A 24,709-nucleotide genomic window follows, 5' to 3' on the forward strand; every position below is an offset into this window, starting at 1 on the left:
CATTTTTCACAAAACTAGAACAAAAAAATTCACAATTTGTATGGAAACACAAAAGACCTCGAATAGCCAAAACAACTTTCAGAAAGAAAACTGGAGCTGGAAGAATCAGACTCCCTGAATTCAGATTATACTACAAAGCTACAGTAAGCAAGACAGTATGGTATTGGCACAAAAACAGAAATATAGTTCAGTAGAACAGGATAGACAGCCCAGAGATAAACCCTCGCACCTATGGTTACCTTATCTTTGATAAAGGAGGCAAGAATATACAATGGAAAAAAGACAGCCTCTTCAATAAGTGGTGCTGGGAAAAATGGACAGCTACATGTTAAAGAATGAAATTAGAACACTTCCTTACACCATACACAGAAATAAACTCAAGATGGATTAAAGATCTAAAGGTAAGGAGGGACAGAATAAAACTCTTAAGAGGAAAACACTGGCAGAACACTCTATGACATAAATCACAACAAGATCCTTTTTGACCCACCTCCTAGAGAAATGGAAATAAAAATAAGCAAATGGGACTTAATGAAACGTAAAAGTTTTACACAGTAAAGGAAACCATAAACAAGACTAAAAGACAACACTCAGAGTGGGAGAAAATATTTCCAACAAAGCAACTGACAAAGGAATAATCTCCAAAATATACAAACAGCTAATGCAGGTCAATACAAAAAAGAAACAAAGAACCCAATCAAAAAATGGTCAGAAGATCTAAATAGACATTTCTCCAAAGAAGATATACAGATTGCCTACAAACACATGAAAGGATGTTCAACGTCACTAATCATTAGAGAAATGCAAATAAAAACCTCAATGAGGTATCACCCCATACCAGTCAGAATGGCCATCATCAAAAAATCTACAAACAGTAAATGCTGTATAGGGTGTGGAGAAAAGGGAGCCCTCTTGCATTGTTGGTGGGCATGTAAATTGATATAGCCACTATAGAGAACAGTAAGGAGGTTCCTTAAAAAACTAAAAATAGAACTACCATATGACACAGCAACCCCACTACTGGGCATATTCCCTGAGAAAACCATAATTAAAAAAGAGTCATGTACCACAATGTTCATTGCAGCTCTATTTACAATAGCCAGGATATGGAAGCAAACTGAGAGTCCACTGACAGATGAATGGATAAAGAAGATGTGGCACATATATACAATGGAATATTACTCGGCCATAAAAAGAAACAAAATTGAGTTATTTATAGTCAGGTGGATGGGTGTAGAGTTTGTCATATACAATGAAGTAAGTCAGAAAAGGAAAAACATTTAAATACCATATGCTAACACACATATATATGGAATTTTAAAAAATGGGTCTGATGAACCTAGGGGCAGGACAGGAATAATGACACAGATGTAGAGAATGGACTTGAGGACACAGGGTGGGGGGAAAGTTAAGCTGGGACGAAGTGAGAGAGTAGCATTGACATATATACACTACCAAATGTAAAATAGATAGCTAGTGGGAAGCAGCTGCATAGCACAGGGAGATCAGCTCGGTGCTTTGCGACCACCTAGAGGGGTTGGATAGGGAGGGTGGGAAGGAGGCGCAAGAGGGAGGGGATATGGGGATATACGTATACATATAACTGATTCAGTTTGTTATACAGCAGAAACAAATACAACACTGTAAAGCAATTATACTCCAATAAAGACGTTAAAAAATAAAGAAATTCTGCTATGAGAAAATGTATGATTCTAGAGGTTATAGAATATATTCATAAATTTTCCAATTAGGAAATGCTGTTTGACAAACAGTTCACAATTACTTGCTTCTTGGCTTTTGCTAGAGATTAAGGTTTTTAAGGGTTAAAATTATACGTAATTAAAGCTATTAAAATAATAAGGGAAATATTTCAGTATGCCTGTTAAATAGACGTGTGTTTTAGTAAAGGAAGGTATGAGGAATGGAACTGTATTTTGTTAGGAAAGTAAAAGGGTAGTTTTATTCTATAGCTGGTTATTTCTGAATAGAAAAGAAAGTAAGGGACAAAATAATATAGATACAGAAAGCTGTAGAAGGTTTACTTGAAAAGGAACACTGGAAAAAGAGTTTCATACATGGTCAGGATTTTCCAAGATTGGATTAAATTTACTTAGGAAAATGAATTTTGTTATTAAGAGTAGGCTGGTGCAGGACTGGATTTTGTATCTCTCTGTGTAAAGAGAAATAAGTTTTCTTGGAATACTACATTTGATAGCAGATTGTGTAAGTTTCTTTGCCTTTAAGTGATCTGTGCTTGCTTTTGAAATCTTTTGTCACTTTGGTTAAATGAATAAGTATTGTTTCACAGTGACCAACGATTCTATTTGCCCAAGTCTTTTGAAACTTTTTGATATTTTTGACAAACTTCCCAGTGTCAAATTCTAATTAAAGTTCTTTTGACCTCCAGCTAACTTTAAGATTCTTCAGAGGGCCCCTAAGGCATCTCAGAGAAAAATATTAAACTAATTAGGATTATTTGGTATATGTCAAATTACAAGGAAAGTAATTATCACATGAGTGATAAGCTTTCCAAAGTTTTACCCTATGGGTAAATGTCATTAATATAAATATCCTAGAAATTATATAAAGTTCCTAAAATGTGAATATGTCCTGGTGTAATGTTATCAGTCATAATTATAGTTAGAACCAAGTTCCTTTGTCAGTTGCATTGTGGTCAGGTGTTTAACCATCCTTTTTAAGTCCTTTGTCATTCATAGACACTTATTTTATTCTGATGTTTTTACAAACATCATTTGTTCGTAAAACAAACATCATCATTTCAAGATGATTCACAGAAAAGACATTTTTGACAAGTACAGGTTTCTGATAACTTTCAGATCCTACTGCTGAAATGGGTAAATAAATTAAAGAATCCTAATGGAAACCCTGATAGCATCATAAAACTGTTAACAAAAGGGATTAGTTACATATGACTGAGTGAACTGGTAAATATGGTTCTAATTTTTTCGGGTTTTGTCAGAATTATTACTGGTTTTAATCTGTGTTTTCCAGATATAAGGAAACCCTTCCTCTCAAGCTAGTTATGACTTACAGCAATTTGGTAAATTACACTTCTGTAAGTGGAATTGAAACATTTATCTTCTCTCTCTACCTGATCCCTCCAGAAATTGGTAACTTATAGGTTCCCAGTAGCTTTATCCAGTAAACAAGGAAGGTCACGTACTGACTGGTGATATTTTGGGAATCTGCATGGCAAAGTCTGTGACAAGCCCTTGGCATGGCTTTCCTGGCCCTGAGAAGATTTTTTATTTTTAAAGTTCAGTCTGAGACTCCTTACATAAGTAATTAGGCAAAGTTTACTGAAATCAGACTTAATTTGCAAACAAATTAATCTTAATTTGGCTATATTTGGTAAAAATGGGGGTAATTTTAGAGAGAAAAAGATGATGTCTCAGTGGATATTAAATTCTAGTTTTGTTAACTGAGGTTTGTATTTACTGTCTAAGACTCACCTCCCAGATAGCTTCTTGTCATTATGCTACATAATTGTAAAGTTTAACTGAATTATTAAAAATATATTCTGTTTGTTTCTTTTTAGTATTATTTTTAAATTAATTAATTAAGTTATTTATTTATTATTTTTGGCTGCTCCAGGTCTTAGTTGCGGCATGTGGGATCTTTGTTGTGGAGTACGGCATATTTTGTTGCAGTGCGTGGACTCTTCATTGTGGTGCACAGGCTTCTCTCTAGTTGTGGTGTGCAGGTTTTCACTCTCTAGTTGTGGTGCATGGGTTCCAGTGCACATGGGCTTTGTAGTTTGTAGCATGCGGTCTCTCTAGTTGAGGCACGCGGGCTCAGTAGTTGTGGCATGTGGGCTTAGTTGTCCCATGGCATGTGGGATCTTAGTTCCCCAGCCAGGGATCAAACCCAAGTCCCGTGCATTGGAAGCAGGATTCTTTACCACTAGACCTCAGGGAAGTCCCCTAAGTTTGTTTCTGAAGCTTATCACAGCAATCTGTTTTTAGTGGAAGATGAGATGCCCCACGACTTGGGACGAGGCCCTATGTTTCTCCATTAGCATACCTCTGAGCTTGTTCACGATATCTGATTAGTTTTCCCCCAATGTGGATAACTAGGCAAATATCTACGTATTAACAAAAAGGAGGCCCAGCACCAAGGGACATGATGGACCCAAGGTTGGCAGAAACCACCCTGGCGCCAAAGGACAAATATTTTGGTTTATTGAAAGATTTGTAATCAAAAGGGGAAGTGATGGAAAAATCTTCATTTTGAGGTATGGGGAAGTCATTCTGGCTTATACATGGTTTAACTTAAACTTTACTGAGTAGAGCGGCCTGTTTTGTGGCCCATCAAACATGCATCATACATTTGCTCTGGCCATTAAGGAGGGGAATGCATTTAGAACTCAAAAATAGAGGACCTCACTACTCACAGGAGGCCTTAATGAAATTTACCCAGCAAGCCTTAAAACGATAATAATCAGGCTGTCAATCTGCCGAACTTAAAAGTTTCTATGATGAAAAAAGTGGCCCTATAAAGTGGTTCTTGATATTTTAACAGCCTAGCAAGGAGGCACTTATGGTATAATATATATTGAATGCTGTTTTTTTATACCTGAAGAGTCTTCTAATATGACTCACCCTATACATACACGAAAAATCAAACCTCTGTGAATAATCCCCTTCCCAGATTAGGGAAAATATCAGAAAAATAGTTTGGTTTGGGGGGCTCTTGGCTCAAGTCTCTGCTAATGATGTTGCAAGGTCATTGTTAATTGTCTCTCCTGCTGTGCCTCTCCTACACCTGTTAGAATAATGCTATCCAAGTGAGGTTCAGGCACTACTTCTATGGATCCCCAAATTTATTTAGCTCTAGAAGCAAGAGAGAGTTTCACTCCTCTAACTAGGGAGACTACAATTCACATTCTCCATAGGAAGCAATTTCAGAAGACGTGCCTTCAGTCCTGTACCCCTCAAGATTGAGGAGTGAAATATCTCAAAGGGGGATTTTGTAAGCAGATAGGGTAGGGGCTTCTCAGAGAAAGAGAACTAGGTATGGCTTTCTTGACAGAAAAGAATCCATTTTTGGCCTAAGACATTTTGTGATCTAAGCCTGGCCACAATGCTTGTCCTTGAACAGGTCTCAGTAATTAATGATCTTAAGGGAACAAAAGAATGCAGGGACACATCATTGTTATCAGGCAAATAACAGTAGCAAAGAGAGTATATCAGTTGGAAAGACTTCCAGTTTTGTTTCAATGGTAAAGACTGGTCTGAAGTGTTCAACCAGTAGATCAGCTGGAACCTAAGGAATGATGATGTTGACTTTTTCTGACCCTCATAACTTCAATCAACTAAAGCCTGGACTCTGTCACACCCAAGCCCCTTCATGAAACTTCCCCAATTTTGCTGTTCAGTGAGACACTACTTTGGGAAAGATCCCCAGTGTTCTCCTTACTTGCTGCAAGTAATAAATCCTTCTTCTTACAGAAAAAAAGAAAAACGAATAAAAATGTAGCTTGTGGAAGTCTGTTATTCATAAGTTTGTGGGTGATCTTGATAGCTGGTGACCATGAACATGCTGAGTTAACTAGATGACCATTCCAGTGGTCCTGAAAATCCAAAATTTCAAACATTTTTACGTATTAAAAAATGTGTGATCAAGATGGCAGAGCTCACCTCCCCCCATGAACACATCAAAAATACATCTACATGTGGAACAATTCTCACTGAAAACTAAATAGAAACTGGCAGATGGACTCTGCTACAACCAAAGATACACACAAATCACATAAGAAGGGAGGAGAAATGATTGAGCCCAGACCTGTGTCCCTGGGAGGGGACTCAGAAGAAAAGGGAGATTGCACACATGGGCAACCACCCTGTGGAGTGAGTGGGTTTAGCCACACACTGGGTGTGTCAGCCCTGGGATTTCTACACAGAGGAGACAAGTCTTGTTTGCTGGTGGAGGTCCAGTGCAAAAATTAGAAGAGCTGGGAGAAGCAGGTGCTTGTAAGCTCCTGAGGAGTGCACGCTCTGGCCTTGCTTACTCCACAAAACAGCATGGCACTGGATCTAGGGTGGCCAGGACCAGGGAGAAGACTTGACCTTGAGACACATAGGCAACCTGGTCCCAGGGTGGAGCACAGGAGTGGCAGCAGTGGCCATTGCTGGTGCTTGCTCAAGCAGCATCCCAGAAGTTTCTCAGATTCTGATGGGGGCTGCTCTACCACAGCTAACCTCTGACACACACCAAGAGTCTACATAAATCTCTGCTAGCCAAGTGGAGTGGCTCCACAAATGCTGGGGGTTGGGTGGTGGCAGAGGCAGGGGGAAGTGATTGGCCATAGACAGAAAGGGGGCTTTCACCTGAGTCTGCATCTGAGTGTTGCGGCAGATGCTATACAGTCAGTGAATTAGACCTCTGCCAATGTATAGACCACAGTTGTTTCAGCACCCCACTTCACTAGGGCAAAGGTCCTGGTGCAGGGAAGAGGGAAAAAACCACGCTTAAAGGGAATAGAGCTAGCTTGAGCTCGACCGTAAGGGCTTCTGCTCTGGCAATTTGAAAGCAGACCACACCCCTGACAGGGTAGTGATGGCCACTGAGCAGAGAGGAAGTCCCGCCTCAGATCTGGTGCCAGCTCTAGTCCCTCCATCTCCAGCACCACCCCCTACCAAGGTGATAGCTACCAGCACATCCACATCAAATCCAGCTCTTCCATCAAAGGCAGGCACACATAGTCTGCAAAGGGATGCTCCCACATAAAAACAGCCATTTAAAGACTGCAACGGATAACTGTTTCACCTAAATCCATAAAGGCAGAGAAAAGCTAAGCTAAATAAAAAGAGGAACTACTCTCAATTGGAAAAGCAAAAGAAAACCCCTGAAAAAATAATGAAACAATTTACCAGAAAGAATTTAAAACACAGTTAATAAAAAATTAACTGAATAAAGAAAAAGAACTGATCTCAACACTGAACATTAAAATATAAAAAAGACCCAATCTGAAATAAATAACTCAATAGCTGGAATAAAAAACACACTAGAAGAAATGAATATCAGACTAGGTGATACAGAGAATGCATATATGACCTGGAAGATAGAATAATGGAAATCACTGAATCAGACAGTAGAAAGAAAAACAAATTTAAAAAGTGAACACAGGGCTTTCCTGGTGGCACAGTGGTCAAGAATCTGTCTGCCAATGCAGGGGACATGGGTTCGAGCCCTGGCCCTGGAAGATCCCACATGCTGCGGAGCAACTAAGCCCGTGCACCACAACTACTGAGCCTTCACTCTAGAGCCCATGAGCCACAACTACTGAAGCCTGTGCATTTAGAGCCCGTGCACCTCAACCAGAGAAGCCACCGCAATGAGAAGCCTGTGCATCACAATGAATAGTAGCCCCCGCTCGCCACAACTAGAGAAAGCCTGTGTGCAGCAACAAAGACCCAACACAGCCAAAAATAAATATAAATAAAATAAATTAATTAATTAAAAAATGAATGCAATTTAAGAGATCTCTGGTATAACATTAAGCATTCCAACATTCATATTATAGGAGAACAGAGAAAGAAGAGGAGCCAAAAGGTATTTGAGAAATTATGGCTGAAAACTTCCTAAACCTGAAGAAGGAAACAGATATTTAGGTACAGGAAGCACAGAGGGTCCCAAACAAGATGAACCCAAACAGACCCACACCAAGACATATAATAATTAAAATGGCAAAAGTTAAAGCTAAAGAGTATTCTAAAGGCAGCAAGAGAACAATAGTCATATACAAGAGAATCCCCCAAGGCTATCAGCTGATTCTCTGCAGAAAATTTCCAGGCCCGAATAGTGTGGCATGATATATTAAAAGTGCTGAAAGGGAAAAACCTGTAACCTAGAATACTCTATCCAGTAAGATTATCATTTAAAATAGAAGGAGAAATAAAGAACTTCTTAGACAAGCAAAACCTAAAAGAAAAGCAATAGTAAACCTATTGTAAAAGAAAGGATGGGGACTTCCCTGGTAGTCCAGTAGGTAAGACTCTGGGCTCCCAATGCAGGGGGCCCAGGTTCGATCCCTGGTCAGAAAACTAGATCCTGCATGCCTGCCACAACTAAGAGTCCGCATGTCACAACTAAGAGTCTGCATGCTGCAACTAAGAAGCCTGCAAGCCTCAACTAAGAAGTCCATACACTGCAACTAAGAGTCCACATTCCACAACTAAAAGATCCTGCATTGCTGCAACTAAAGATCCCACATGCTTCAAGGAATATCCTGTGTGCTACAACTAAGACCCAGCTCAGCCTAAATAAATAAATAAATAAATAAATCTATCTATCTATCTATATATATATATTTTTTGCAGTACACAGGCCTCTCACTGTTGTGGCCTCTCCCATTGTGGAGCACAGGCTCCAGATGTGCAGGCTCAGCAGCCATGGCTCACAGGCCTAGCCGCTCTGTGGCATGTGGGATCTTCCTGGACCGGGGCACGAACCCATGTCTCCTGCATCGGCAGGCAGACTCTCAACCACTGTGCCACCAGAGAAACCCAATAAATGTTTTTTTAAAAAGAAGTGTTGAATGGTCTTCTCTAAAGGAAAAGGAACAAGAATCTATAGGAAAGGGAAGGCAAATAGAGAAGACAAATATACAAAATGATTGAAAATCACTAAAATGAGCCAGCACATAGATAAAAAACAATCAAAAATGTTTCATAGAAGTGATTATAACTATAATTAACAGAAAAAAGATAAACATGAATATGTAAAATAGGACATCAAAATATAAAATGTAGGGGAGGAGAGTAAAAAGTGTAGATCTTTTAGAAGATTTGATATGTTTGAACTTATATGACTATCAGTTTAAAGCAGGTAGATATAGTTATGGGTCAACATACTTGAAAATCAGGGTAACCACTAATCAAAAACATACAATAGATTCGCAAAAATCAAAAAGAAAGGAACTCAAGCATAATAAAACAGGAAACCATCAAACCACAAAAGGAAAAACAAAAAGAAGAAATGTTCAAAGAACTACAAAATCAAATGGAAAACAAGATTTAAAATGACTAAATGTACATACTTATCAATAATTACTTTAAATTTCAATGGATCAGAGGAGTTTCAAGATGGTGGAAGAGTAAGACACGGAAATCACCTTCCTCTCCACAGATACATCAGAAAAACATCTACATGTGGAACAGCTCCTATAGAACACCTACTGAACACTGGCAGAAGACCTCAGACCTCCCAAAAGGCAAGGAATTCCCAACGTACCTGGGTAGGGAAAAAGAAAAAAGAAAAAACAGAGACAAAAGAATAGGCACGGGACCTGCACCACTGGGAGGGAGCTGTGGAGTGGCAAAGGTTTCCACACACTAGGAAGCCCCTTCATGGGCAGAGACTGCGGGTGGTGGAGGGGGGGAACTTCGGAGCCACGGACGAGAGCGCAGCAACAGGAGAGCGGAGGGCAAAGCAGAGAGATTCCCGCACAGAGGAACGGTGCCGACCAGCACTCACCAGCCCGAGAGGCTTGTCTGCTCACCCACCAGGGCAGGCAGGGGCTGGGAGCTGTGGTTAGGGCTTCGGAGGTCAGACCCCAGGGAGAGGACTGGGGTTGGTGGCGTGAACACAGCCTGAAGGGATTAGTGCACCACAGCTAGCTGGGAGGGAGTCCGGGAAAAACTCTGGACCTGCCAAAGAGGCAAAAGACTTTTTGTTCCCTATTTGTTTCCTGGTGTTCGAGGAGAGGGGATTAAGAGAACCACTTAAAGGAGCTCCAGAGACGGGCGAGAGCCACGGCTAACAGCATGAACTTCAGAGATGGGCATGGGATGCTAAGGCTGCTGCTGCTGCCACCAAGAAGCCTGTGTGCAAACACAGGTCACTCTCCACACCTCCCCTCCTGGGAGCCTGTGCAGCCCGCCAGTGCCAGGGTACCGTGATCCAGGGACAACTTCCCTGAAAGAACACATGGCGCACCTCAGGCTGGTGCAACGTCATGATGGCCTTGGCTACCACAGGCTCGCACCGCACTCCATACCCCTCACTTGCCCAGGCCTGAGTGAGACAGAGCCCCCAAATCAGCTGCTCCTTTAACCCCGTCCTGTCTGAGCAAAGAACAGATGCCCTCAGGCGACCTACAGGCAGAGGAGGTACCAAATCCAAAGCTGAACCCTGGGAGCTGTGCGAACAAAGAAGAGAAAGGGAAATTACTCCCAGCAGCCTCAGTAGCAGCGGATTAAACCTCCACAATCAACTTGATGTACCCTGCATCTGTGGAATACCTGAATAGACAATGAATCATCCCAATATGAGAAGGTGGACTTTGGGAACAAAGAGATATAATTTTCCCCTTTTTCTCTTTTTGTGAGTGTGTATGTGTATGCTTCTGTGTGTGAATTTGTCTGTATAGCTTTACTTTTACCAGTTGTCCTAGGGTTCAGTCTGTCAGTTTTGTTTTGTTTTGTTCTGTTTACTTAAAAATTTTTTTTCTTAATAATTATTTTTAAATTTTTATTTTAATAACTTTATTTTATTTTATCTTCTTTTTTTCTTTCTTTCTATTTTTTCTCCCTTTTATTCTGAGCCATGTGGATGAAAGGCCTTTGGTGCTCCAGACAGGCATCAGGGCTGTGCCTCTGAGGTGGGAGAACCAACTTCAGGACACTGGTCCACAAGAGAGTTCCCAGCTCCACATAATATCAAATGGTGAAAATCTCCTAAGGATCTCCATCTCAACGCCAAGACCCAGCTTCACTCAATGACCAGGAAACTACAGTGCTGGACACCCTATGCCAAACAACTAGCAAGACAGGAACACAAAACCATCCATTAGCAGAGAGGCGGCCTAAAATCATAATAAGGCCACAGACACCCCAAAACACATCACCAGATGTGGACCTGCCCAACAGAAATAAAAGATCCAGACTCATCCACCAGAACACAGGCATTAGTCCCCTCCACAAGGAAGACTATACAACCCACTGAAACAACCTCAGCCACTGTGGACAGACACCAAAAATAACGGGAACTACGAATGTGCAGCCTGTGAAAAGGACACCCCAAACACAGTAAGTTAAGCAAAATGAGAAGACAGAAAAACACAAAGCAGATGAAGGAGCAAGGTAAAAACCAACAAGACCTAACAAATGGAGAGGAAATAGGCAGTCTACCTGAAAAAGAATTCAGAGCAATGATGGTAAAGATGATCTAAAATCTTGGAAGTACAATGGAGAAAATACAGGAAACATTTAACAAGGACCTAGAAGAACTAAAGAGCAAACAAACAATGATGAACAACACAATAAATGAAATGAAAAATTGTCTAGAAGGAATCAAGAGCAGAATAACTGGGGCAATAAAGCAGAAACTAAAAAAAAAAAAAAGAATAACTGGGGCAGAAGAATGGATAAGTGACCTGGAAGATAAAATAGTGGAAATAACTACTGCAGAGCAGAATAAAGAAAAAAGAATGAAAAGAACTGAGGACAGTTTCAGAGACCTCTGAGACAACATTAAATGCACCAATATTCGAATTATAGGGGTCACAGAAGAAGAGAAAAAGAAAGGGATTGAGAAAATATTTGAAGAGATTATAGTTGAAAACTTCCCTAATATGGGAAAGGAAATAGTTAATCAAGTCCAGGAAGCACAGAGAGTCCCATACAGAATAAATCCAAGGAGAAACATGCAAACACACATATTAATCAAACTATCAATAATTAAATAGAAAGAAAAGTTATTAAAAGCAGCAAGGGAAAAACAACAAGTAACACACAAGGGAATCCCCATAAGGTTAACAGCTGATCTTTCAGCAGAAACTCTGCAAGCCAGACGGGAGTGGCAGGACATATTTAAAGTGATGAAGGAGAAAAACCTACAACCAAGATTACGGTACCCAGCAAGGATCTCATTCAGATTTCACGGAGAAATTAAAAACTTTAAAGTCAAGCAAAAGCTAAGAGAATTCAGCACCACCAAAACAGCTTTTCAACAAATGCTAAAGGAAATTCTCTAGGCAGGAAACAAAAGATAAGGAAAAGGTCTACAATAACAAATCCCCCAAAATTAAGAAAATTAGAATAGGAACATATATATTGATAATTACCTTAAATGTAAATGGATTAAATGCTCCAACCAAAAGACATAGACTGGCTGAATGGATACAAAAACAAGACCTGTATATATGCTGTCTACAAGAGACCCACTTCAGACATAGGGACACATACAGACTGAAAGTGAGGGGATGGAAAAAGATATTCCATGCAAATAGAAATCAAAAGATAGCTGGAGTAGCAATTCTCATATAAGACAAAATAGACTTTAAAATAAAGACTATTACAAGAGACAAAGAAGGACACTACATAATGATAAAGGGATCGATCCAAGAAGAAGATATAACAATTGTAAATATTTATGAACCCAACATAGGAGCACCACAATACAAAAGGCAGATACTAACAGCCATAAAAGGGGAAATCGACAGTAACACAATCATAGTAGGGGACTTTAACACCCCACTTTCACCAATGGACGGATCATCCAAAATGAAAATAAATAAGGAAACACAAGCTTTAAATGACACATTAGACCAGATGGAATTAATTGATATTTATAGGACACTCCATCTAAAAACAACAGAACACACTTTCTTCTCAAGTGCTCATGGAACATTCTCCAGGATATATCATATCTTGGGTCACAAATCAAGCCTTGGTAAATTTAAGAAAATTGAAATCATATCAAGTATCTTTCCCGACTGTAATGCTATGAGACTAGATATCAATTACAGGAAAAAATCTGTTAAAAATACAAGCAGGGCCTCCCTGGTGGCGCAGTGGTTGAGAGTCCGCCTGCCGATGCAGGGGATACGGGTTCGTGCCCCGATCTGGGAGGATCCCATATGCCGCAGAGCGGCTGGGCCCGTGAGCCATGGCCGCTGGGCCTGCGCGTCCGGAGCCTGTGCTCCGCAACGGGAGAGGCCACGACAGTGAGAGGCCCGCATACCGCAAAAAGAAAAAAAAAAAAAATACAAGCACATGGAGGCTAAACAATACACTACTTAATAACCATGAGATCACTGAAGAAGTCAAAGAGGAAATCAGAAAATACCTAGAAACAAATGACAATGAAAACACAACGAACCAAAACCTATGGGATGCAGCAAAAGCAGTTCTAAGAGGGAAGTTCATAGCAATACAATCCTACCTTAAGCAAAAGGAGACATTTCAAATAAACAACGTAACCTTACACCTAATGCAATTAGAAAAGAAGAACAAAAGTCCCCAAAGTTAGCAGAAGGAAAGAAATCATAAAGATCAGATGAGAAATTAATGAAAAAGAAATGAATGGAATGATGGCAAAGACCAATAAAACTAAAAGCTGGTTCTTTGAGAAGATAAAGAAAATTGATAAACCATTAGCCAGACTTATCAAGAAAAAGAAGGGAGAAGACTCAAATCAATAGAATTAGAAATGAAAAAGGAGAAGTAACAACTGACACTGCAGAAGTACAAAGGATCATGAGAGATTACTGCAAACAACTGTATGACAATACAATGGACAACCTGGAAGAAATGGACAAATTCTTAGAAATGCACAACCTGCCAACACTGAATCAGGAAGAAATAGCAAATATGAATAGACCAATCACAGGTACTGAAATTGAAACTGTGATTTAAAATCTTCCAACAGACAAAAGCCGAGGACCAGATGGCTTCACAGGCGAATTCTATCAAATATTTAGAGAAGAGCTAACACCTATCTTTCTTAAACTCTTCCAAAATATAGCAGAGGGAGGAACGCTCCCAAACTCATTCTACAAAGCCACCATCATCCTGATACCAAAAGTAGACAAAGATGTCACAAAGAAAGAAAACTACAGGCCAATATCACTGATGAACATAGGTGCAAAAATCCTCAACAAAATACTAGCAAGCAGAATCCAACAACTCATTAAAAGGATCATACTCCATGATGAAGTGGGGTTTATCCCAGGAATGCAAGGATTCTTCAATATATGCAAATCAATCAACGTGATACACCATATTAATAAATTGAAGGAGAAAATCCATATGATCATCTCAATCGATGCAGAGAAAGCTTTTGACAAAATTCAACACTCATTTATGATAAAAACCCTGCAGAAAGTAGGCATAGAGGGAACTTTCCTCAACATAATAAAGGGCAGATATGACAAACCCACAGCCAACATCGTCCTCAATTGTGAATAACTGAAATCATATCCACTAAGACCAAGAACAAGACAAGGTTGCCCACTCTCACCACTATTATTCAACATACTTTTGGAAGTTTTAGCCACAGCAATAGGAGAATAAAAAGAAGTAAAAGGAATCCAAATCGGAAAAGAAGAAGTAAAGCTGTCACTGTTTGCAGATGCCATGATACTATACATAGAGAATCCTAAAGATATTACTAGAAAACTATTAGAACTAATCAATGAATTGGCAAAGTAGCAGGATACAAAATTAATGCACAGAAATCTCTAGCATTCCTATACACTAATGATGAAAAATCTGAAAGTGAAACTAAGAAAACACTCCCATTTACCATTGCAATGAAAAGAATAAAATATCTAGAAATAAATCTACCTAAGGAGACAAAAGACCTGTATGCAGAGGATTATAAGACACTGATGAAAGAAATTAAAGATGATATAAATAGATGGAGAGATATACCATGTTCTTGGATTCGAACAATCAACATTGTGTAAATGACTATACTACCCAAAGCAATCTACAGATTCAGTGCAATCCCTATCAAACTACCACTGGCATGTTTCATAGAACTAGGACAAAAAATTACACAATTTGTATGGAAACACAAAAGACCCCGAATAGCCAAAGCAATCTTGAGAACGAAAAACGGAGCTGGAGGAATCAGGCTCCCAGACTTCAGACTATACTACAAAGTTATACTAATCAAGACAGTATGGTATTTGAACAAAAATAGAAATATAGATCAATGGAACACGATAGAAAGCCAGTGTTTAACCCACGCACATATGGTCACCTTATATTTGATAAAGGAAGCAAGAATATACAATGGAGAAAAGACAACCTCTTCAATAAGTGGTGCTGTGAAAACTGGACAGCTACATGTAAAAGAAAGAAATTAGAACACTCCCTAACACCATACAAAAAAATAAACTCAAAATGGATTTAAGACCTAAATGTAAGGCCAGACACTATCAAACTCTTAGAGCAAAACATAGGCAGAACACTGTATGACATAAATCACAGCAAAGTCCTATTTGCCCCACCTCCCAGAGAAATGGAAATAAAAACAAAAATAAACAACTGGAAGCTAATGAAACTTAAAAGCTTTTGCATAGCAAAGGAAACAATAAACAAGGTGAAAACCCTCAGAATGGGAGAAAATATTTGCAAATGAAGCAACTGACAAAGGATTAACCTCCAAAATTTACAAGCTGCTCATGCAGCTGAATATCAAAAAAAAAAAAATCCCAATCCAGAAATGGGTAGAAGACCTAAATAGACATTTCTCCAAAGAAGATATACAGATTGCCAACAAACAGATGAAAGAATGTTCAACATCATTAATCATTAGAGAAATGCAAATCAAAACTACAGTGAGATATCATCTCACAGCAATCAGAATGGCCATCATCAAAAAATCTAGAAACAATAAATGCTGGAGAGGGTGTGTAGAAAAGGGAGCTCTCTTGCACTGTTGGTGGGAATGTAAATTGATGCAGCCACTATGTAGAATAGTATGGAGGTCCCTTAAAAAACTAAAAATACAACTACCATATGACCCAGCAATCCCACTACTGGGCATATACCCTGAGAAAACCATAATTCAAAATGTGTCTTGTACCACAATGTTCTTTGCAGCTCTATTTACAATAGCCAGGACATGGAAGCAACCTAAGTGTCCATCAACAGATGAATGGATAAAGAAGATGTGGCACATATATACAATGGAATATTACTCAGCCATAAAACGAAATGAAATTTAGTTATTTGTAGTGAGGTGGATGGACCTAGAGTCTGTCATACAGAGTGAAGTAAGTTAGAAAGAGATAAACAAATACCATATTCTAACACATGTATATGGAATCTAAAAAGAAAAAAGAAAAAAAAGTCATGAAGAACCTAGGGGCAGGACGAATTAGAGCCACAGACCTACTAGAGAATGGACTTGAGGACATGGGGAGGGAGAAGGGTAAGATGGAACAAAGTGAGAGAGCAGCATGGACATATATACACTACCAAATGTAAAATAGATAGCTAATGAGAAGCAGCCGCATAGCACAGGGAGATCAGCTCGGTGCTTTGTGACCACATAGAAGGCTGGGTTAGGGAGGGTGGGAGGGAGAGAGATGTAAGAGGGAAGAGATATGGGGATTTACGTATATGTATAGCTGATTCACTTTGTTATAAACCAGAAAACTCCTGAAAACAAAGTCCAGACTGGATAGCTTCACTGTGGAATTCTACCAAACATACAAAGAAGAAATTATACCTATCCTCTCAAACTCTTCCAAAAGATTGAAGACTCCCAAATTCTTTCTATTAAGCCACCATAACCTTGATACCAAAGCCAGATAAAGACACTACCAAAAAAAGGAAATTATAGGCCAATATCTTTGATGGATACAGATGTAAAAATCCTCAACAGAATAATAGCAAACTGAATCCAACAATATATAAAAAGGATCATACACTGTGATCAAGCTGAATTCATTCCAAGGATGGTTCTTTACACAAATCAATCAATGTGATATGCCACTTTAACAAAAGGAAAGACAAAAACCACATGATCATCTCAATAGATGCAGAAAAAGCATTTGACAAAATTCAATATCCATTCATGATAAAACTGTCACCAAAGTGGATATAGAGGGAACATATCTCAACATAATAAAAGCCACTTACAACAAACCCAAAGCCAACATAATACTCAACAATGAAAAGTTGAAAGCCTTCTTGCTAAATTCAGGAAAAAGACAAGGATGCCCATTCTTACCACTTCTATTCAACATATTATTGAAAGTCCTAGCTGCAGCAGTCTGAAATCAAGAAAAAGAAACAAATATGTCCAAACTGGAAGGGAAGAGGTAAAACTGTCACTATTTGCAGATGACATGATACTCTATATAGAGAAACCTAAGACTCCACATAAAAACTATTAGATCTAATAAATGAATTCAGCAAGGTAGCAGGATACAAGATTAATATACTGAGGTCTGTTGCATTTCTTTACACTAACAATGAAATATCAGAAATAGAAAGTGAAAAACAATCCCATTTAAAATCATGTCAAAAAATAAAATAAAATAGCTAAGAATAAATTTAATGAAGGAGGTGAAAGACCTATACACCAAAACCCATAAAATATTGATAAAGGAAACTGATGATGGTTCAAAGAAATGGAAATATGCTCTTGAATTGGAAGAATTAATATTGTTAAAATGGCCATACTACCCAAAGCAATCAACAGATTTAATGCCATCCCTATCGAAGTACTCATGACATTTTTCACAGAATAGAACAAATAATCCTAAAATTTACATGGAACTACAAAAGACCCAGAACTGTCACAGCAGCCCTGAGCAAGAAGAAGAAATCTGGAGGCATAACCCTTCTAGACTCCAGACAATACTACAAAGCTTCAGTAATCAAAACAGCATGGTATTGGCACAAAACAGACATATGGATCAATGGAACAGCATACAGAGCCCAGAAATAAACCCACACACCTACTGCCAATTAATCTATGACAAAAAAATGTGAGAACATACAGTGGATAAAAGACAGTCTCTTCGACAAGTGGTGTTGGGAAAGCTGGACAGCTATAGGTAAATCAATGAAATTAGAACACTCCCTCACACCATACACAAAAATAAACTCAAAATGGTTTAAAGACCTAAATATAAGACATGATATCATAAAGCTCCTAGAAGAGAACATAGGGAGAACACTCTTTGACATAAATTGTGCCAATATTTTTTTGGATCTTTCTCCTAAGGCAAAGCAAATAAAAGCAAAAATAAACAAATGGAACATAATCAAACTTTAAAGGTTTTGCACAACTAAGGAAATCATTGACAAAATGAAAATAAAAACTATGGACTGGGAGAAAATATTTGTAATTGATATGACCAACTAGGGGTTAATATCCTAAATATACAAAGAGCTCATGCAACTCAATATTAAAAAAAAAAACAAATCAAACAACCCAATCAAAAACTGGAAAGAGATCAGAATAGATATTTTTCCTAAGTAGACATACAGATGGCTAACAGGTAAATGAAAAGATGGTCAACACTGCTAATTATTAGAGAAATCCAAAACCACAATGAGAAATGCAACAGACCTACACCAGTCAGAATAGCCATCATCAAAAAGTCTACAAATAGGGCTTCCCTGGTGGCACAGTGGTTAAGAATCTGCCTGCCAATGCAGGGGACATGGGTTTGAGCCCTGGTCAGGGAAGATCCCACATGCCGTGGAGCAACTAAGCCCTTGCACCACAACTAAGGAGCCTGTGCTCTAGAGCCCATGAGCCACAACTACTGAGCCCACGTGCCACAACTACTGAAGCCCACGTGCCTAGAGCCCATGCTCCACAGCAAGAGAAGCCACCGCAATGAGAAGCCTGCACACCCCAATGAAGAGTTGCCCCCACTTGCCACAACTAGAGAAAGCCCACGCACAGCAATGAAGACCCAACACAGCCAAAAATAAATAAATAAAATAAATAAAAATTTTTAAAGTCTACAAATAACAAATGTTGGAGAGGGTGTGGAGAAATGGGAACCCTCATAAACTGTTGATAGGAATGTAAATTAGTGCAGCCCTATGGAAAACAGTATGGAGGCACCTCAAGAAACTAAAAATAGAATTATCATATGATCCAGCAATTCTGTTCCTGGATATATATCCAGAGAAAACAGAAATACTAATTTGAAAAGATACATGCACCCCAACGTTCAAAGAAGCACTACTTGCCAGCCATTTCACTTATAGGCACTTACCCCAAAGGAAAGGAGTATGTGTCCATACAGACACAAATGTTCATTGCAGCTTTATTTGTAACAGCCTAACAGTGGAACTCAAATGTCCATTAACAGATAAATGGATAAACACCCCATGGAATATCCATACAATGGTATACTACTTAACAATAAAAAGGAATGAACTATTGATACAAAAAACAATATAGACAGATTTCAAATTAATTATGTTGAAATTAATTATGCTGACTGGAAGCAAATCCAGACAAATGAGAGTAGGTCCTATTTAGTCCCATTCATATTAAATTCTAGAATGTAAACTAATCTACAGTGCAGCAAGCAGATCAATGATTGCCTGGGGTGGGAGTGAGCAGGAGTGAGGGGCACAATTGGGCACAAGGACACTTCTGGATGGATACGTCCACTCTCTTAATTGTGTTTTCACAGGGATATGCATACTCAAAACATCAAATCTCACACTTTAAATAGGTGTAATTTACTTTGTGTGAATTATACCTCATTGAAGCTCTTAGAACAAAATAATTTCTCACATTCTCATTCAAGAAAGTTATTCATATAGACCATCACAAGATCTGTGTGCATTCATGAAAAACAATATATAAAAATACAAAATTAAGTTAACTTTCATCTGCCTTTTGTTACTTACTAAATGAAACTTAAATGTAAGTCAGATTTAGTTATCTCATGCTTCTGTATCTTCAGGACAGCTAACTAGTTAGCCCTTGAGAGAGTATGAGCAATTGAAGTTAAAGCAGCTACTTGGTGACCACTCAGATTAATAAACATCTGGGGGAGTATCCCAAGTGACATTCTTATTTATGACTCTTCAATTACATGCAAAGAATAAAGATGTAAAATCAAACCTCTATTCTAGTAAACCAAAGGCATAACTAAAAGCAAATTATCCTTAGTGAATATACTTGTAGTTTGTTAGGTAATGTGGGTTAACTGGAAGTTCCCCATGGGCTACTTCTGTAGTATTAAAAATGCTGTGCTTCCCTGGTGGCGCAGTGGTTGAGACTCCGCCTGCCGATGCAGGGGACACGGGTTCGTTCCCCGGTCCAGGAAGACCCCACATGCCACAGAGCGGCTAGGCCCGTGAGCCATGGCCGCTGAGCCTGCACTCCGGCAACAGGAGAGGCCACAACAGTGAGAGGCCTGCGTACCGAAAAAAAAAAAAAAAAAAGCTACACTGACATCTCCAGGTCTTCTAGGGGTCCAGGAGAGCCCTGGAATGGCTGCCACATGACATCCTGGTGGGAGAGAGTTCGTATCTGGAGACCTGGTAATGGAGATTTGGAGACTCACCTCTGCTGCAAATGAGTGAAAGGCTGCATTTCCAGAGTCAAGGAATGGGGCACTCTCTGCTGATCTAATATCTCAGCTTTGAGTTTGGCTTTCAGGACTTTTGGTGATTTGGGGATGGAGGGCTGAGATCTGGGAGGAGTTTGGCAAGAAAAGGAGCCCAAAGGAATTATTTTCTGGCTTCAAGTGAATTCTGCTAAATAGTTCATAGAAGGAACATGGACATCTAAGAGTTGGAGACTCTTTCTGGGTCTTGCCATTAATTAATGTAATTACATTATATGTAATTATATTCCTGTAAAAAGTTTTATCATCTGATGACAGGACGGCTTGGATCACATCACCAGGATGCCTTCCAGTTCTAATATCATGTATCCTTTCACCAGCCTTGAGAATTCAATACCTCTCTGAGGAGGCAGGAGCTGCCCTTTCTAGTTTCATTTGCTCATGTTTTGTACATTTGCCTGGCCCAGTTTCTCAAGAAAGCCTACCTCAAGTTACTAGGGAGGTACCTTGGATCTTTAGCAGGCAACTGGCTTAAATCTAGCTGCTGATATCTGAGATGACCAAAGTTGCGAGTTTATGCTTAAGCTTTCTGTGTACCACGAGCCAGGACCATGTCTGAATTCTAAACTCTGGACACCATGCTCAGATCAAGTAAGCACCTCTCTGTGGCTTTTTCTTTTGGGGACCAACTCCCTTGTTTTAGGAGCCAATAAGGAGCTCTTGGGAGAGCTAATCAGGGTCTCATTGTAACTCTTCTACCATTTAATATGTGGCACAAAATAGCCAAAAATATCTGCAGGCTTGATTTTCAATTGATTTTTATTATATTTTGTAGCTCTGCTATCTTCTTTTAGATTCTAACTTTTCATTTAGCTTTTAAATATTTTGCAGGAGGGGTTTACAGTTAATATTACTAAACCAAGAAACCCAGGATAATTCTAAACAAATTAGATTGCAAATAACTTTAGCCTTATTCAATGCCTTTTGAAGAAATTATATATTCTAGAATTGCCTCCTTTTAATTCATTGAAGCTCTGGGGAATACCTGGAAGGATGTCAAAAAGTTATTAATTTTCTCTCCTCTTATTTGGTATGAATCACAGGCTTTTTGTCATTTATTTTCTTCTCAAGTCTGCCTTTGTCTCCCCTCCATCGTAAGTTCCTTGAGAGAAGAGAGCTTGCCTTAAACCAACATGTGTTCCCTGATGGCATGTCACACTGTCCCACACATGGCACAGCTTTGCACATGTTATTTTAGCTCAGACCTTATTCACCTGTTTACTTATGCCTGCTCCTGCTGATTCATCAACCTCAACGTCTGGACCATCGTCCATTTTCTGCCTGTTTAACTTGGTCGTTAACCCCAAGTTAAAGCTCACTCTGTACTATCTCTCTTTCAATGAGATTCAGACTGAATTTCCTTTTTCTGATGATTCTAGTTTACCCAATTTGCTAAAAATGTTTACATAATGACTAGGTTTTAAAAAGCATTTCAAGCTCTAATACATATATTTCCTTTGTTTTTAAAGAGCTGAACTCTTGCAAACAAGCCAATTTTCCATGAATCCTTTTAGAAAACAGGACTAGATTTATTTGGCAATGCTAAGATTCCTAAATTCACCTGATTGAAAATTTCCACCTTAATATAAAATTCTCTTAATTAGGGAGTTCACCCATATGTCATAATTTATTTTTGTACTAAAATAATTGTTTTGCATCTCTTCTATATATTTATGCAACTTTGTATCACTGAGTAAAACATCCAATCATAGAGGAAAAACCTTTTGATAATGTTCTTAAAAATATAAATAATCACAAACCTTAAAAGGGAGTAGTTAGATTCCAAAGAGCACTTGTTAGTTATTTGAGAAGAACACATGGAACATTTCCCCATGCAGGCAGTGGACAGATTTCCAGACCAGCTCACAAAAGTCTACTGAACTCGTGATGTGGTTAAGGTAGAGAAGCTCTGGTGTCAGAGTTGAGGAGGACATACCCACTCCATGGTGCCGCTCAGACCCCCAGCTTCACGGCCAGGCTCACATCTCCCACACCTGTCCCCTCACTTCCTGGGCTGAGCTGGCAAGAACTCCCATGTTCCAGGCTCCTGTGTGTGGCTTCCTTGTCCACAGCAAGTAGAAGCAGAGCTGCTGGGTTGGGGTGGGCATCCAGAGATGGAAAGTGGGAGAGGTCCCTCAGGATATAATGATCCTTCTGGTATATTATGCAGTCTGATAGGTTTCCTTGGGTTTTGTTTCTAATGACACCAGAAAAGATTTAGGAAGTAAAAAAGGCTCCACCCTAACTCTTACTGACGCTCACTTGGAAAAGATAAAGTTATCAGTGATGTGTATTTGACTAAACAAAACAAAAAAAATATATTTTCTATGTGAGCCTTCCTTTGCCACCTAACTGAAGCCCTCAAGATTTCACTAGGCAGGTTCTTAATTCTGAAATTCATTTCCCTTATGCTCTTCCTGGCACCCTCAAACCCAGCAGTGATTGTGGTCCCATTTGGACTGCTAGGCATCCACACCTGCTCCCTGTGGCAAGGCCTCTGAGGGACCCGAAGGGGCTGCCAGTGAAGGGGCTCAGACGTCCCCACAGCAGGGAATAGGGCCTGATCCAAGCCAGGCCAACCCAACTCTGTTGCAGGACACTGGATCCTAAGAAAGGCGACACAGAGACAAAGCAAACAAGCTGGGAGCTCATTCAGGCCTACATTAGAGCCTTGACAAGTCTTCTAGGAGTGCCTTCTCCACAGACTTCAGGGGCTGGCCTGGCTCCTATCCCTTCGTAGGTTGATTCTACAAGTTACCTAATTATGTGAGTCCTTGAAGGCCTTCTAATGAACCCCACTGTGGCATAAGTCAGCCAGAGTCAGGTTTTTTCCTGCATCCACAAAGCCTGACTGGTAAAGCACACCCACTTACACATGGCCTGGCCTGCACAGCTGCCATAGACCCAGAGCTGCTGGCAGCCCTCTGCCTGTCCCTGCTCAGTCCCCTGCCATCTCAATGCTGGCTCTTCCCAGTTGATCACACTCCTCAGACTAGGCTGTCCTCTCAGCAGTGAGCTGGAACATCATCTAATAAACAGAAACTGAGGCAGGAGGTAGATGGGCTCCAGGCTAGACATTTACAACTGGCCTCCTATTCACACTTCCTGGAGCCAAAAATGATGGGCTCCAGGCCAGACATTCACTACCAGCCTCCTGTTTACATTTCCTGAGGCAAGAGACAAATGGGCCCTGGGCTACATATTTATGATCAGCCTCCTGTCTACATTTTGAGATCTACACTTCAATATAAGAAACAACAGGAATAGGGTAAATAACTGGACATTGGACACTTTTATGGCAGGAACAAAGAGGGGTTAAACCCTGTTAGAAGATCAAGAAGTCACACATTTCCCATCCTTGGAACAAGGAAAACACTACACATATGCAGGAAGGCTCCATGGGGTCAAAAAGGCAGGGGAGGCCAGACTATAAGGTCTTGCTATTTTCCCTCCCAGACACCCTTGTGATGAAATCCATCTTGACTGAGGTGTGTGTCATACGGAGGGGAGGGTCCTGAGACAAATTAGCCATGGGGTCAAAGCAAGTCGATTGGCCAAGAAGACAAAGGCCCAGAAGACTGCCCCCTTATAAAGGATTTAAACTTCCCAAAGGTGGGACTTTTGCAACTCTCTTGCTGAGTTCACCAGTGTGTCTTTCCACATGTACTCTGCTTTTCTAGTAAACAGTTTACTTTCTTCTATACCTACCGTCTCCTTGTCAGATTCCTCCTTACAAGGAAGACAAGGACTGGGGATTTAGACTCTAGCTGCTGTCCCTGTGGTCTAGCGGTTAAGATCCCTGGTTTCCACCCAGGTGACCAGGGTTCAATTCCCGGTCAGGGAACTAAGGTCTCGCTTCCAGCGCTGCTCACTGCAAGCTACTGCTCACTGCTGTGTGTGTCCAAAATCAAAACCACCAAGTATAATCTTCCCTAATATCCCTCTTCTCTGCCTCTCTAGCTTAATTTTATCTTTACCTCTCTTTCTTCAGACACAGTGGATGGCTATCCCTTCAGGCCTGCTCTCTAGCTCCAAGCTGCTCTGAGACTGGGAACCATCTTCAATCTCTCCTCTCCATCAGCTGCTTCTCTTCAATTCACACACCCCACAGTCATCCTGATCCTAGAAGGCCCTTTTCCATCAAACATTCCCCACCAGCTCACTGTCAGCCCACTCCTTTATTCAATTGCTCTCCATCTCTGCCTCTATAACTTCTGAAACCATCATGATCAGGCTTCCCACCACCAGCCTCACCCAAGGCCATTGAATAGCTCTTATGAAGGTTACCAGGGACTTTCAAAAGGCCAAATCAAAGAGTTTCATTTTAGTTCTTAG

General features: G+C 39.9%; 1 protein-coding gene across 1 annotated transcript in view; it reads right to left on the reverse strand.

The window, feature by feature from the left end:
* The window catches only part of NEK10 (NIMA related kinase 10), a 290,867-nt gene that overhangs the window by 66,721 nt on the left and 199,437 nt on the right, over nt 1-24,709 (reverse strand). The window lies entirely within an intron of this gene.

This window comes from Mesoplodon densirostris, chromosome 10, assembly GCF_025265405.1.
Source record: "Mesoplodon densirostris isolate mMesDen1 chromosome 10, mMesDen1 primary haplotype, whole genome shotgun sequence".
Classification (NCBI taxonomy): domain Eukaryota; kingdom Metazoa; phylum Chordata; class Mammalia; order Artiodactyla; family Ziphiidae; genus Mesoplodon; species Mesoplodon densirostris.